The sequence below is a fragment of the Peromyscus maniculatus genome, chromosome 8 (assembly GCF_049852395.1).
Source record: "Peromyscus maniculatus bairdii isolate BWxNUB_F1_BW_parent chromosome 8, HU_Pman_BW_mat_3.1, whole genome shotgun sequence".
Taxonomy (NCBI): domain Eukaryota; kingdom Metazoa; phylum Chordata; class Mammalia; order Rodentia; family Cricetidae; genus Peromyscus; species Peromyscus maniculatus.
Genome location: NC_134859.1, coordinates 47,249,188 through 47,265,641, shown reverse-complemented (window position 1 = coordinate 47,265,641; position 16,454 = coordinate 47,249,188). Strand labels below are relative to the sequence as shown.

Here is a 16,454-nt window from a genome sequence, read left to right as displayed (position 1 = left end):
GGGTCTCAGTCAAGAAGAGAAATGAAGCAACTGTGAGGCATCAGGGCATACTTTCCTGACAAGTATCGGAAAAGCTCGTGGGACAGCCCTGAAGTGGCGTACCTGAGGATAAACATCTTTCTATCTTCCGTTTATCTGGCTTTCATGTTTTACTCATATAAGTTTGTTATTCCATCCATTAGTTGGTCTTTATCCCTGACCTCTTAAGTAAACATGGCATGAAATCCTAGTGATCTATTAGTGTAAGTTACAGGGATGACCAAAAGCCAGTGAGAGGATGGGAAACACAAAAACAAAAGCTCAAATAAGTATTTAGTAAAACAATTACAAGTTATATGAGAAGAAAGTATAGAAAAAGTATAGGAAAACAGTAATCGCAGTTTTTTAGTTTCTTGTCTCTTGGGTCCTACCCTTCCAGTTCATGCGCTTGCCTTCCCTCTATCATTCATTTCAGTACACTTTGCATTTTGTGACTGAGAGAAGCTAGGGGCTAGTTTAAAGAAGTGGTGGTCATGGAAAGCACTGTCTGGTAGGTGAATGGAGTATAAATTCAGTAGTGATGGAAACTATGGAAAGTAAGGGTAAAGGACTCTTCATAAAGACATTTTGGAATGAACAGAAACTCACTTAAGGAGGTTAAGTTGGGTGGAAAGGGTCTGTCATGGTTAGGGTTTCTATAGGAATGATGAAACACCATGATCAAAAGCAATTTGGTGAGGAAAGGGTTTATTTTGGCTGACGCTTCTATATGATGGTTCATCGTCAAAGGAAGTCAAGACAGGAACTCAAGCAGGGCAGGAACCTGGAGGCAGGAGCTGATGCAGAGGCCATGGAGGGGTGCTGCTTACTTTACTGGCTTGCTCTCATGGCTTTCTTTGCTCAGCCTGCTTTCTTATAGAACCCAGGACCACCAGCCCAGAGATGGCATCACCCACAGCGAGCTGGGCCCTCACCCATCAATCACCAATTAAAAAATGTCCTACAGCTTGATCTTAGGGAGGCATTTTCTCAATTGAGGTTCCTTCCTTTCAGATGACTCTCACTTGAGTCAAGTTGACATAAGAAAGCAGCCCTTATTGAAGAAAACCAAAGGGTTGACTGAACTACCCATTTTTTCAGCATTATCCAGCATTATCTTTGCTATTCTTTTTCAATGAGACATCAATTGAAGAGAAGTGGGTATGCTTACTATATATATATCCAAATCTGGCAGGTAACTAGTTTAGTTATCAAGTCTTTCATAGTTGCTATTTTCTCATGTATATTTTCACTTAAAAAAAAAAAAAAAAAACAGAAAATCTCACGGTGGGAGCTCCATGTCCACTTTTTCTCTTTTTCTCTCCTGTCTTAGACTCTATTGCTATGATAAAACATCATGACCAAAAGCAACATGGAGAGGAAAGGTTTTATTTCAGCTTGTGTGTTCTAATCACAGTCCACCATGAAGAGATGTCAGAGCTGGAACTCAAGGAAGGAACCTGGAGGCAGGAACTGATGCAGAGGTCATGGAGTAGTACTGCTTACTAGCTTGCTCCCCATGCTTTGCTCAGCCTGCTTTCTTATGCTGTTCAGAACCACCCACTCAGGTGTGGCATATGTATGTGTAAGATCTGCACAAGTTCAACCCAGGTAAAATCTCAACACTAAGAAGGGAAGTGGCCACAAATATCCACTCCCAAACCAAAAAGGTATTCACAACTGATACCTGCTGCCGCACCCGCAGGGCAATTGAGCCTGAAATCTGTCGGGGGAAGTTGGGATGAACACAGCACATGCCAGTTAAGTTGCAAGCATCAGGACTTTCTTCCCCATCTTATATACCCTTTCAGAAGGAGGAACAAACAGAATTGTTTACCAAGCACCCAGGGTCAAGGAAAGGCCAGCATGCCCCAGGAAGCCAGCCACAGCTGCCAAACCACTAGATGTACCGATCAGCAAAACATCCGCAGAACAGCCTGACCTCGGCGCACTCAGAACAGGGGAGGTGGGGCCAATCTTAGAGGGGTCAGAGCCATTCTGATCCCAACAACCTGCTAAGAAAGGAAAATCAGTTGTCTCCAATGAGTGTCACTGGGTGTGCCAACCACACTCCAGAGCACACCCCATGCACAGGAGTAGTTGGCCCGCACAAAATGGACTCTGGTTTGGTTCTGGTTTGTTTTGTTGTTGCTTTGTTTGTTTGTTTTTTCTTTGTTTTGGTGTTTTTGTCATATTGATTTTTGTTTGGTTGATTTTCTTTTTTATTGAGGGGGATTTGATTGAGAGAGAGGAGAGAGAGCGCGTGAAGTTGGGTGGGTATGATCTGGGAGGAGTTGAGGGAAGGAAAAGAGTATGATCAAAATATATTATATGGAAAAGCTTTGAATTATGCTGGCTACACATAATATGTTCATACCTTACTTGCCTCCCATCTTCTCAACTTGCCCATAAATATGTTCCTCGCATATCAGAAAAGTGCATGTCTGTGAAAGAATCTACTCTGTGAAACCAGAGATTCAGGAACTGTTAAATCAGGAATTGTTTACTCTCTACCATTGTTTCCTCTGTATTATATTTTCCTCAGCCTATACTATGGAGACAAATTCATCTACTAGGAACTCCAAATTATTAAATTACTCCTACTGGGGTCATCACCTCTGATACTGGGTTGTGAGTCTTAGGAGTGCCCCTTTGTCCTCATGCAGGGCGCTGTCATCTAACTTTTAACTGCTGTCTGTAGCAGGAATCTTAAACGGTCTTATTAATAAGACAAACCCAGAGCCAGGTACTGGGGTGAATGCTGGAGGATCAGAGAACCAGAACAAGCCACAGCTACCTCACCTCGCCAGTTCCTCAGCTGATCCTGTTTCCTCAGACTGGAAGCCTCTGAGTTCTTATCCAAATGGATCTCAGCTGAACTGTTGCTCAAAAGCCTAAAAGCTTAACCAGCCCAGTGCCTGGTTTTCTCACCTTATATACCTTTCTGCTTTCTGCCCTCACTTCCTGGGATTAAAGGCTCAGTTTCTGGGATTAAAGGCATGTGTCACCATGCCTGGCTGTTTCCAATGTGGCCCTGAACTCACAGAGATCTGGAGGATGGGGGCAGGGTCCAGCAGTTAGGGCAGTTAGAGTATTCTGTGGGTGGAACCTGGCAGTTAGGGGTCCTCGGTGGAGGGTGGCCACTCACGTGACTCGAGGTACTTACAGTATAGAAATATCCCGTCACTTTTATCAGCTGTTCTGTCAAAAGAACAGTGTCCGGTACAGTGGCACAGTTGGTGGGTGTCACCTCATCTGGCCCCCCGGTAATCCACAGATACTTTCCTTTTCTCCATCTGGCTTCATCCTTGTCAGCTGTCACTTCTGTGGGCTCATGGCGCACTTTCCCACCTCAGTTAGTCCCTGGGCTGGCCTTGCACTCACTCTAGCCAGCTTGCCCGCCGCGGGAGCCAGCCTCTTAAGTGGGACAGGCTCCAGACTAGCACTGTGGCTCTCACCTTCCTGTTGAGCACACCGGGTTGCTGAACGTATCCCAGGATAGCCAAACAATCGCCACCCCTGTTGTGGGATATCAGTATGCTGTGTGAAGATGTATTGCTGTGATTGGTGTCATAAAGAGCTGACCGGTCAATAGCTAGGCAGGAGGTCTAGGAGGGACTTTCGGGCAGAGAGAGAGAACACTGGGAAGAAGAAAGGCAGAGTTGCCAGCCAGAGATCAGAGGAAACAGAAAGTAGTACAAGAGATAAAGATGGTCAGGTGGTGGTGGCTCATGCCTTTAATCCCAGCACTTGGGAGGCAGAGGTAGGTGGAGTCTTAGAAGTGTCCTTTTGTACTCATGCAGCCTGGTCTACAAAGTAAGTTACAGGACAGGCTCCAAAAACTACACAAGGAAACCCTGTCTCAAAAAAAAAAAAAAAAAGATAGAGGTAATGCCATGTGGTACAACATAGATTAATATAAATGGGTTATTTTGAGTTATAAGAGCTAGTTGAGAACAAGCCTAAGCCAATAGGCCAAATTTTCATAATTAAAAGTCTCCATGTCATTGTTTGTGAGCCGACAGTCTAAAGAAAAGTCAGACTACACACCCCCAGTACCCACCCCCTAGGACAGGATTACCCCCTTTTTTTTGAACCTGTATTGATTTATCAGTTATGTCCCCTCTGAATTTCTCAGGCTTTAAAACTTCCAGAAGCTCATAAGTACATCGTTGGGCTTTCTGTCTTCTCTCTACGAATGCCAAGGTGACACAAATCTTGCTGTGTCTGCCATTTAAGTAACCTGGACAGGCCCCTTTCTCTGTTTTGCCCTGCTCTTATCTCCTCTAAATTCTTTTACGGTTTTTATAAGTCCAATTCAGAAGCCAAGGTAGGTCATGTAGATCACCAAAGCCCATCCTACAACATAAAGATTATATCCCACCATGTGCCTTAAAAGCCTCATAATATGCCCAAGGTTCCTGATGAATCGACCTCTTAAATCTCTGGTAAACACAAGCCCATCATTCCCATTTGTTGCAGAGGCTGTCTTTCCTCCAGTGTGTGTCTTTGGCATATATATGGCCTATCATAGAGAAAGGTCCATGAGCTATGAAAAAATGGATAGTCTGAGGTATTTGGATGGACTGTTCTATAGATGTCTGTTAGGTTCGGTTGACCTGTGATGTCACTGAATTCCAATATTTCTGTGTTCTGTCTGGGTAGTTTGTCAGTTTATGAGAGTGGGGTAGTGCAGTCACCTACTACTATTGTTCTTGGTTCTTGGGTTACTCTTTGACTTGACCTCTGGGAGTATTTACTTTATGAAGCTGGGTGCAACTGTGTTTGTGGTATACAGGTTTAGAGTAGCAATCTTCTCTTGATGGATTGTAGTATGAGGTGGCCTTTATCTCTTCTCACAATTCTGACTTGAAGTCTGCTTTAGCAGATATTAGAACAATTGCTCCTACTCGTTTCCCAGTTCATGTGCTTGGAATACCTTCTTCCAGCCTTCCACCCCGAGGTGGTATTTCTCTTTTATGGCAAGGCACATTTATTAGAAACAACAAATGCATGGTTCCTGCTTTGTGACCCAGTCTCCAGTCTGTATCTTTTAATTGTGGAATTAAGACCATTAATATTCAGAGTCATTGTTAAAAGATGTGTATTGGTTTCCGCCATTTCTTAACTTTGTAATGATTGGTTTTTTCTCCTTCCTCTGTTGCTTAATTATTACTCTAACAGGTTTAATCTGCCCTGTGGCCTCATGGATGGGTTTGTTTTTCTCTGCAGCCTGAAAGATGTCTTAGGCTCTTCTGTACATATGATTTAGTGGTTATAAGGATATTAGCCTATTTTTAATTATGAAAAGTTTTTGTTTCTCCTTCAGTTATGACAGGTAGCTTTTCTGGGTCTGTAGTTGTCTTTGAGAGCCCTGTTGGCTTTTAAAGTCTTTGTTGACCAATCCACTGCTCCTCTGATGGGCCTGCCTTTATATGTGATTTAATGTTTCTCTCTTGCCATTTTCAATATACTTTCTTTGTTTGGTGTATTTGGTGTTTTAGTTATAATATGATGAAAGGAGGTTTTTCTCTGGTCTTGTCCATTTGGTGTCTTACATGCCCCTGTATCTGGATTGGCATCTCTTTTCCTAACTCATAATATTATTATGATTCTTTTGAAATGTTTTTAGAATGAGATTCTTCTTCTATATCCCTGCCCCTAATCATTAAACTCTGAGTATGCCCCACTCAATGTTTATCCCCCAACATACTCAGTCGTTTATCCTTCAATGGTCATTGAAGCTGACGGGGCCGACTGTCCTTAACTGGCTGGCACGGCATTGCACAGTGGAATTCACTCCCGCTGTGCTTGTTCTTACAGTGACCATTGACTCAGGGAATACACTATAGAGTGCACACAGTTACCATTGACTCAGGGAATACACTATAGAGTGCACACCAGGCGGCCTGAATGTCTGCACTGAGGAACTATTTTCTGAACCATGCACTCCAACTCTACCACAACTAAGTCCCACATGAATATCGCAAATGCTTCGACTGGGGGAACTTAGGGAAGGTGAGTGGATGCAGATCATCTGGTTTTAAAAAAAAAAAGTATCAAGGTGGAACATGGAGCTGGGAGGGAAGTTTGGATACTTGTGGACAGATTTCAGGAACTATCCAAGCTCTGGGAGGCTATAATTTAGAAGTGTTTTTAAAAGGGAGAAAATATCCAGGTGGTGGCACATGCCTTTAATCCCAGCACTCAGGAGGCAGAGCCAGGAGGATCTCTGTGAGTTTGAGGCCAACCTGGTCTACAGAGCAAGGTCCAGGACAGGCACCAAAACTACACAGAGATACCCTGCTGTGGGATGGTCTGTATGTCAAATGCTCTGATTGGTCAATAAATAAAACACTGATTGGTCAGTGGCCAGGCAGGAAGTATAGGCGGGACTAACAGAGAGAAGAATTGAGAGAACAGGAAGACAGAGGGAGTCACTGCCAGCCACCACCATGACAAGCAGCATGTGAAGATTCTGTTAAGCCACAAGCCACGTGGCAAGGTATAGACTTATGGAAATGGATTAATTTAAGCTATAAGAACAGTTAGCAAGAAGCCTGCCATGGCCATACAGTTTGTAAGCAATATAAGTCTCTGTGTTTACTTGGTTGGGTCTGAGCGGCTGTGGGACTGGTGGGTGACAAAGATTTGTCCTGACTGTGGGCCAGGCAGGAAAACTCTAGCTATAATACCCTGTCTCAAGGGAAGAGAGAGAGAGAGAGAGAGAGAGAGAGAGAGAGAGAGAGAGAGAGAGAGAGATACATGAGATGTAAGTAAAAAATACCTTATAGTATACTGAGTAGAGATATAAAAAATAATCCTAAAACCTAACAACAATATATCAACAAAAACAAAACCATCATGCGATATATATATTATATATAGATATAGATATATGCCAGAGTGGAGATTAAATAATAAATAAATAAAATGAATGCTTATGGAATGGATTGCTGGCTCAGCTATGGTGCGTAGAAAGGTGAGTAGGAAGATGAAATTCTCAGAGGCCCCTGGCTCCAGCCAGCCCCATTTGAAGTTGTGGTGGGAAAAGGTCAGTGGGTTCTATTCAATGCGGTCACACTGAGAACAAATAAAAGGGTCTAGTGACGTCCCCACATCATACACGCACAATGTGTCCACGTCCAATGACACCTCCATCCCAAAATCATCTTCATGGTCCTGACATGAGGCTGAAACAGAGGGCAGCCGTGGTCAACGTGTGGTCCTGTCTATCATCACTCTAAGACCCAGTTGGTCTCTTGTGGAAAGCGGATCCGTATGTTGCCAGAACTGTGAGAACTCTTTCCAGGACACAAGTTTCCCCACTGGCTGGCACCAGGTCCCTTCAGCATATTTTCATTCCTTTCAGGAAGGTTACAGAACCAGAAATTACAGTGTAGATAGGTGTCGCCAATCTTTTCGATCAAGAAATTCCAAGTCAAACAAAAGCTTGGACATTCACCAACTCTACTGGCTTCTGAGGCTTTAATTTAGTTATAGGTGGCCTCTTTGCTCTCTGGGTAGCTTTCTTTAGCTCCACCAGAGTGACCTGAGGAAAAGGTCCCGAGATACCTAGTGCTAGTGAGTAACACGGCCATAGATAGACTCTAGATGCAAATTTTCCAATGCGATTGAATTTCTTAGATTGCCCCTAGGGTTGTACAGTAAACTGTTCCTAAGCTCGCGGAGGGGCGAAGGGGGATTCTGGGTGCTGTAGTCCGCGGGTCGCGGGTTGCGCAGGCGCACTTGTCATCGCTGTCGTGCAGTGCCATCGCTGTCCGCGTTCCCTCTGTGCCAGCGCCCTCCGCCGTCCACCAAGCGGCCGCCGGTATTGCCTGCCTGGGTGCCGGCCGGGTGCGCGTACCCTTCCTGGCAGCGGGGCTGGGGCGGCGTGCGGGACGTAGCCGATCCGGAGCTAGCCTGGCGGACCTGCCCATCCCGAGGGCGAGCGGGCTGGCCTTGCGGCCACCGAGACCGGGTGCAGCAGTCTCCGGTAGAGCCCCGGCGTCTGGCGAGGGCTGCCCGAAGGGCTGGGAGCGCGGAGGCTGCAGCTCCACGAGGACGCCAGCAGTGCCACGCCCGAGCAGCGGACCCGCGTGGACCCGCGTGGACCCGCGTGGAAGTGGAGAGCGGTTAATCGAAGGCTGGCATCACGAGAGCTGGGCTTCGGCTGAGAGCTGTGCTGTGTATTCCTTCATCAGGCAGCTTGCACTGGCTGGCTGATTTTAAGGCATCTCAAGAGATCGCTTTTTAAGTCACGTGTTCCCTGGCACAATCGTGGAATAAAGTGTATTGATTAGGACATGCTGGGCTGGTCCGAGGTGCTGAAGTTCTCAGCCAGAGCCTGCACCCTTCGTTTTTTGTTTTTTAATACACTGACATGGGAACCACAAGGGAGGTTTCTCCTTAAGTCTGTTGATAATTGTACAGTAGATGGAAGAAAAGCGTGTACATTACAAAAGGATTTACCCAACAGTCACAGGGTAGATGCTAAACCAAACTCAGGTAGGCAAAGAGTGGCTATTGGCGAGGGCTAAAGACAGCCCATGACAGTTTGGCCCAGGACCTGCAACATTCCAGTTCTCCATAATCTCCAAAGTTTTTATTTGCCCATTAGCCTTGTTGTGGGGCATACATAGGCTACAAAGAAGGTGCCGAGAGAAATTCAGATAAATAGAGCTTAAGCTTTAAGCTGTTTGTGCAGAGAATAGATACAAAGGATGGCTGAGAGGAAGTTAGCTTGGGTTGTTTGTATGGCGATTAGAGACAATGGTGAGGAAGGAAGTTAGCTCAAGTTATTTATGCTAAGATAAGATACCAAAAACAGGAGATGATGTCAGGGCATAAACAACTTGTAAATAGGGTGACCTTTAAAATGATTGGTTGGTTCCTTCACCCCCTCCTAGGGTTCTGAGGTTTTCTGGTATAAAAGAAGCTTACTGCCTATCAATAAACGAGTTCTTGCTTGACATGACTCCCCGCTGCGTCTGACTGTCTCCGGGTAAGAGGGAGACTGGGGAATGGGCGAGCAGCACGCACTTACCTTTCCTTGGGTCCAGGCCACCTCTTCACTGGTGACCTAAGTTCCCGGTGGGGCAGGTCCCCACACCTTGTAGAATCTTGAACACAGCTGAGGCTTTTTTTTTTTTTCTCCCTGAGAACGTCGGTTCACGAACAGATCCTGGCCACCCTGTAGCAGGGTGGCTCCTGTCCTGGTTAAAAGCGAGATGAGATGCTGAGAGGTGATTAGCACCGGCCACTTATTTTTTCTCTTTGAGTCAGCGTTAGAGAGAACGTTTTAAAATTTTATTTTTAATCATTGATGTTTGTGGCAGGGGAAGCAGGCATTGCCAGAGAGCATGTGTGGAGGTCAGAGGACACTTGTGAGAGTTGATCCTTTCCATCCAACAGCAGGTTCTGGTCCATTAGGCTTGGCAGCAAGCTGCATTACCCACTGGGTCATTTCCCTAACCCAAGCTTTAGAGAAATTTCATTGAACAGAAGTTGTTCTTTGAAAATTTTTATTTTTTTTTTATTGACAGTTTTGCAATGCTTATTTATCACTACTCTGAGTTTGGTTTATTGGCTCTTTTTCCGTTTTGTTTGGACTGGCCAGTAGCTTGTCTACTCCATTATTTGGAGAATTAGCTTTTGGACTTATTCCCTGTCTTTCTTTGTTTTCTTATTCATTGGTTTCTTCTTTTAATATTTCTTCCTCTTCAATTGTGGTTGCTTAATTATTTGTTCTCTTTGGTTGAATGTTTAATGTTGTAATTACTTTTAAACTTTTTTTACTTCAAAGCATCTAGGGTTGTCAAATGAATCTCTTTAAAGTTCTGTCAGAAATCCAGGCATTTTTTTAATCTTTGATACCCTCATTTTTTTTTCAAAACTCGCCAGCAATTGTTTTGGAGTTTCCTCTTGACTCCATCCTTACTAAGAAGGTTTGACCTTTATTGCCACCTCTCCCCTTTTAGAAATACATCTAGTTGTACTGGATAGCGGTAGAGATAGTCAGTTTCTCTCTCAGTACAGTAAGACAGCCGGATCCCCGCAGGCACGCCCTAACAAAGTCGGCCACAGCGGCCTCCCTAGTGAGTACTAAGCATCTTCTATCAATATTGAAGGTCTAGTGTTTAATCTTCATTGTTATTCTGGCTTTTTATTTGGGTTTGCCTCATATAAGAAAGGCAGGTTAAAACCTACTTGAATATGACATTGGGGGGAACATGTCAATGCCTCTGACTTAAAATTGTAATGCTTCCTTTACAAGAAGTTGAACCCCTGAAAATTTCAGGAAATTCGCTTATCACAGGTAGAGTCATGGAGTATTTGATAGATATGGCAAAGAAAAACCGGATCATTTTCCTTCACTCTGCAAATTGATCTAGTAGGAAAGGTATAGGCTTAGGGATTAAGTTGACTTAGAGGCATGTATCTGCAGGGCCTTGAGTAGTGGTTTGGATTTTCTAAGTGTTAATTTCTTCTTTTGTGGATTGGGACAATAATACCCATCGGATTGATTTAAAGATTAAATGATAGTGTATTTTTAAAGCTGCTTTACAGTATCAGAACTACCAGCTATGGCTACATTTGATATTATGAGCTCCAAGTCTCCAGAAAATAGAAAGTTGGTCTTGATCTTCCCTGTGTTCCCTCACTGGGCTTATCCCCATGCTCCCTCACAGGCTCATCCTCGTGTTCCCTCACTGGGCTCATCCCTGTGTTCCCTCATGGGGCCCTCCTGTGTTCCCTGTCGGAGTCCTACAAACTTATATCAGAGTTCCAGCTTGATGAGTCTGAAATTCCCAAGCCAAGACTGGTTTTCATGGCTTTCTTCCCTACACACCTCTTGGCAGGACAGCCTCCCTTCCAGAAAGTGGATCACAGAGGCAGACATTATGGATGCTGTGCTGTTTGCACTTGGGCCTCTAGTGAGTCGAGGTCTTCTGTTTATGACCTGCTGCACTGGCTGGAGAACATGTCTACTGTTCCTGGAATCGCAAAGTTTCTCTGCCTCATCCACACTCCTTCAACTGAGAGCAGAACCAAATCGTTTGACCCACAAAAAGTAGGGCCATTACAATAAAAGTTATCGTCTATAAAAGAACTCACTGTATGTTGGGGGCACAAAGGTCCCTGTACCCACAGAGCAGTAGGGAACCAGGATGCTAAATACACAGGGTTCTCTCCTCAGTGGAGGAGATAAAATACCTGTTTTCTCACCCAGAAGGCTGGGAATGGCTATTGTTAATGACCTGGTGACCTTTTTGCTATCTGTGGAGGCAGACCTCACCCACCTTTTACTATAGAGGCAGACCTCAATCAGAATGTTTATCCCAGACTCTCCTTCCCTAGACCTTTATCTTTAGCTCCCAGTTAAACCCATGCTTAGGGAGGGGATGTACTTTGTGGCCTGCTGAGTTCTATACTATATCAGTCAGAGACCACATTAGCTATAAAACCCAGCACCCTCATGGTCGCATTGTAAAGGAGTTTCTAAGTAGTCACACCTTAAGCTTTATTGTGCACCTGAAATTGGGGTGATTGTTGCCTGGAAACTTTTTCCCAGTTTCAAACTGTGTTTGAAATATGCTAATTGAACCATCTGGCGTCAGACTCCCCAAGTCTGATCCAGGTTGACAAATCAATCTGAACTGAGTTTTCATTCTCACCTTTTTTGTGGTTGGCCTCCCTACCTGGACACCTGCAGGGTCCCCTTCAATCATATGTAGTGAATAAAAGTATCAGGATACCTGGTCTTTCCAAAAAATTTGGGTTATTTTTAAATATTATAGCAGTCTTGAAATTTTACTTTTGGAGTGTCTTACAGGATATTTATTTGTAAGGTAGTAGGAAGGCATATTCTTCAATTGAGAAAAAATGGGGGGGGTGTATATGTAAACACACACACACACACGTTGTGTACCCCTAACTCACAGGTTCTCCTGCCCATGCTCAGTGCTCTCTATTTTCTAACCACGAAGAAGTCCTCAAGCTTAATAGATGACGTAGACAGAAAGGTGTGTAAGACGCAGTGCTTGGCCATCAGGAGCTACAGTCTCATTAGGAATAAACAATAACCAAAAAATATGTTATATAATGTGTTTAGACAAATAGTATATTAAAACATGGATGCTGTGTAAGTAAAGAAGTGGGATATGGATGTTCTCTAAGTTGGTCATGGAAATCTCATGAGGATCAATAAATTTAGGCTGTGCCCACTTGCAAATGGAATTTGGGTGTCGGCTTCCACTTGTGAAAATGTCGCCAGTAAGAAGAAGATACAAGGGTGATGTCCTAGGGTAGAGCAGAAAGAAGAAGATGTTAGATTTCAGTGGGAAAGTAAAAGATAGGTCGGAAACTTGGATAAAACTGGATGTTTTAATGTTTCCCTGAAGATGTTGTGTGTCCCTAAGCTGGCCAACTAAGGCTACGTTGTCTGGATAGTGAGCGCTAGGATCCTGCTCTCCCCCAGCACAGGGATTACAAGTGTGTGCTACCACACCAGCATTTTCTCTGTGAGTGTCAGATCAAACTCAGGTCCTCGACCTCACAAGGCAAGCACGTCACAGCTGGGCTATCTGCCTAGACCTGGGCCGATTTTTCAATTGTAGAACACAGGTGGTGTTCATAAGTTTTGGAAATAGCCAAATAATAATTCTTGCACAAGACAGATACATTCTAAGAAACAGCTCTAGTCCCCATATGAAAGAAAGAGAGGCATGCAGTATTCTGAAGGCCCTGTTATTGCTTGGCCTTTATTTTGATGGGTTTGTTGTTTAAAACTTTTGAAATATCCAGTTATCTTTCTCTCTTATGTGTGTTTGTCACCATCTCAGACAGAGTGAAGGAAGATGCCTGGACACTAGGGGCCTAATCTCAGCCCTAAGTAAAGGAGTGAAAAGTTCATCACCTGCACTTCAGCTGCAGTGGCCTGATGGCGCCTACTGAGGCTCTGTGCAGTTCCTAGGCAGGGACTGAGTGATCCTTTCCTGTAGGGAAAAGGGACTGGCCAAAGAAACCCACCGTGACTCTGGAGCCCAGAACTAGGGAAAGATGGCTCAGATAAGGCCAGTGAAAGAAACAGAGTTTCGCTCAGATCAGAGCCATCTCTGCCCCTAGCCAACTGACTTGTGAGATCAACCAATCACAGAGCAGGAGAGCAGAATCCTGGCCCTGGGGCCTAGGACCAGGGAAAGAAATACAGCCTGGGTTTGGGACCTGACTCAGAGAAATGAACACTTTATCCACAAACTCAGAACCAAGGAAATTTGCCCTAACTCTGACTCTCCCAAGCAGTCAGAAAAACTTCCCTTCCAAGGTGTCCGGGGTACCTCACCCTCCAAGGCTGAGCTGTCTCTTTGCAGCTCTAGCCATCAGAGTTGTGCTAGACAGCTCCAGGTGTCAGGGACACCTCCAGGGCAGAGCTGTTCTGAGCAGCCTGAGGTGTATGGGATACCTCACCCTCCAGGGCTGAACTGTCTCTTTGCAGCTCCAGCCATCAGAGCTGTCCTAAGCAGCTCAAGGTGTTACCTGACTCCCCAAGTAGTCAGATACCTTTCCCAGAGTTGCAGAATTCACATTTTGGTGCCAAAACCTGGGACCAAACCCACAGAGTTGCAACAAATCTACTTACAACAAAGCATCCTCAAGTGTAAGAAAACATAAGGATCTTTATTGAAGTATTGTTTTTGTAGGGCCAAAAGTCACAACTAGAAAGTGCCAATTAATAGGAAAATAGATAAATGTTGATATATCCATATTTTGGAATAGCCTGGTAACTTAAAATGAGTTACAGATATGCTAATTTCAAGATCCCCCCCCCAATTTTTATAAGTAATTGCTTATTATAATAAGTGTATGTACATAAGATTTAATTTTTGGTGAAGTATCACAGGTACTGTGCACTCACATGATAACTAGATTTACATGAAGACAAATATAGAAAAAAGTACATTAGGCTATAAGTACTAGCTTGCAGGAGTCTGTGGGAATTCAGCTCGGACCTGCTCCCACCTTTCCAAGGGTTCTTAGGTGGTGGAAAGAGGAATGAGGAAATATTAGGTAGAAAGATAGAAAGAGATGATAAGAAAGATAGAGATGCAGGATAGCTTCAGGAGGGCGCAAATAGAAACTTAGGGTAGAGTAGGTTTTCTCCAGTGCCAGACCTGGGGCGCAGAAAGCAGCGTTGGGGACCGATCAGCCACTGTGGACTTAGCAGTCAGAGAAAGAGAAGCCCCTTCAGAGACTGACAACCTCGGGAAGCAGCAGAGAGAGGAGCAGTTGCCCCAGCTAGGCATTGGCAGGGCAGGCGCCTGTGGAGACGGGGGAGCATGCCCGAGGGCAGAACCAAGGTGGAGGTAGTGCTGCAGACATGCCCAGGATGTGGAAAGTGCAGCAGAGATTTTGAAATCCTCCCTGCAATGAAAAGAACAGGTTCTGAGTGCCTAGCAGCTGTGGCTACAGAGCAGAAACTGCTGAATGAGGCAGAGCCGTTCTCCAGGCTGAACAGCTGAGACTCACGCTGGAACTCGGGCCAGCCTGGCTCCCAGCCGCAGGTTAAGGCAGGGTAAGGCGTAGCCATGCGGCTACCCTGAGGTGGCATTTGGCCCTGCTAACGAGGCAGCACACAGAGGACGCAAGGCCGTTGGTAGAGCAGGTGACGGAGCCAGAGTGCAGCGGCTGCGCTGGCAGAGGCTGGGTTTCCTCCAGAATCCAGGGTGCTAAGTGAGACTCAGCTCATAGCAGCAGGGCGGCTGGTTATTGACCCAGGGCCCTCCTGAAGCTATCCTGTGTCCCTTGTCTTTCTCCTCTTCGTTTAGGTCTATCTTTCTACCTAATACTTCCTCATTCCTCTCTCCTCCACCCAAGAACCCTTAGAAAGGTGGGAGCAGGTCGTGGCTGGTCTCCCACAGACTCCCCCGCATTAGCTACTTTGAGGGAAGGCAGAAAAAGAGAAAGGATTACAGAGTGAAAAGACTGTAAACATAGAAACATGTGGATGTAGCACGTGTGTCATAAAACTACATGTGGTATTAGTACTTCTATGGATTTTTTGAGAGAGATGAATGAAGAAATAGTCTCTAAAAAGCTAGCAATGGTTACAGAGTTACCAGCCCAGCAGATGTTACTTGATGTTTCTGTGATTTTCTGTACCTTTACATTTCCTTTGCAATGAACATGTAATATTCACAAAAAAGGAAAACAAAAAAAACATTTTTCTTCTGAAATCAATTTACTGTCTAACTACTGTGTTCCATGAAGTACTTTTCAGTTGCTGGATGCCTGATGGCGGGAGCAGAGTACTCACAGATCCGAGGACAGGGAAATAGGCTGTGATGCTGTAGAGGGTCGCAGATAAGTTATTCACCGTCTTGCCTCTTAACCTGAATTCCAGTTGAGGTAGTGATAGAAATTTCAGATGTAAAATAAATCTGGACGCCGGTGCCATCCTTCCCGTAGAAGCGACACAGTGGGATCTTCGGTGATCCTTGCTTCACCTCAGCTCTTCCCTATCAACGCCCCTTCACCAAGACTGTGTTCAAGAAATTTGATGAGGAGAGGGTGTCCAACTGTATCCAGCTGAAAACTTCATTATTAAGGGTATTAAGGGCCAACTGACTGGGCAGTTTCCAGGTATCGAGCTGTGGCTTAATCAAACAATGCCTAAGAAAGATCCCGTCAAAATAGTGTGATGCCATGAACACATGGAAATCTTTACAGTCAATGGAGAATTACTGTTTTTCAGGCAGAGAAAAGGACCTTTTAAATCCAACACTAAAATTACTTCACAAATACCCATTTGTCCTGCCACAGCAGCCGGTCAACAAAGGAGCCGTCAAATTTGTGCTCAGTGGTGCAAATATCATGTGTCCAGGTTTAACATCTCCTGGAGCAAAGCTCTACACTGCTGTGGTAGATACCATCTTTGTGGTCACGGCAGAAGGGAACGAGTACACCCTGTGTGTCAGAGTCATGAAGGTTGCCACAGCAGACATTGAGAAAGTCAACAAGGGCATCAGCATTGAGAATATCCATTATCTGAATGAAGAGCTGTGGCACATGAAGACGTATAAGTGAGACTTAGATGCAATGCACTTGAGCTAACTATAAATATTGTATCTGTGTTTGTGTCTGTATGTGACATCATGAACACAATGCCTCTGTGGTTGTGCTAAAAAAAATTCAACAGACACCTTTAAAAAGTGGGAGGGGGAATAAATCTGAATAATGTCCCAAACTTTTGTATTGGTTGTAGATCAGATGACTACAACCTCAGAAAGTAGTTCCACTTTCAACATAATACTGAAAGTAGTTGTTCCAATAGATGCCTCATTGCATATCCTCAGAACTTCTTGGTCAAATATAGAGAGGAAATAGCCAAAAACTTGCATAACCCTAAATCAGTTCTCAAAATTTTTGAGAATACA

At 44.6% G+C, this 16,454-nt stretch overlaps 1 pseudogene; it reads left to right on the top strand.

The window, feature by feature from the left end:
- Positions 1-14,357: 14,357 nt before the first annotated feature.
- Positions 14,358-16,121, top strand: LOC102927988 (malignant T-cell-amplified sequence 2-like; annotated as a pseudogene).
- Positions 16,122-16,454: the final 333 nt, after the last annotated feature.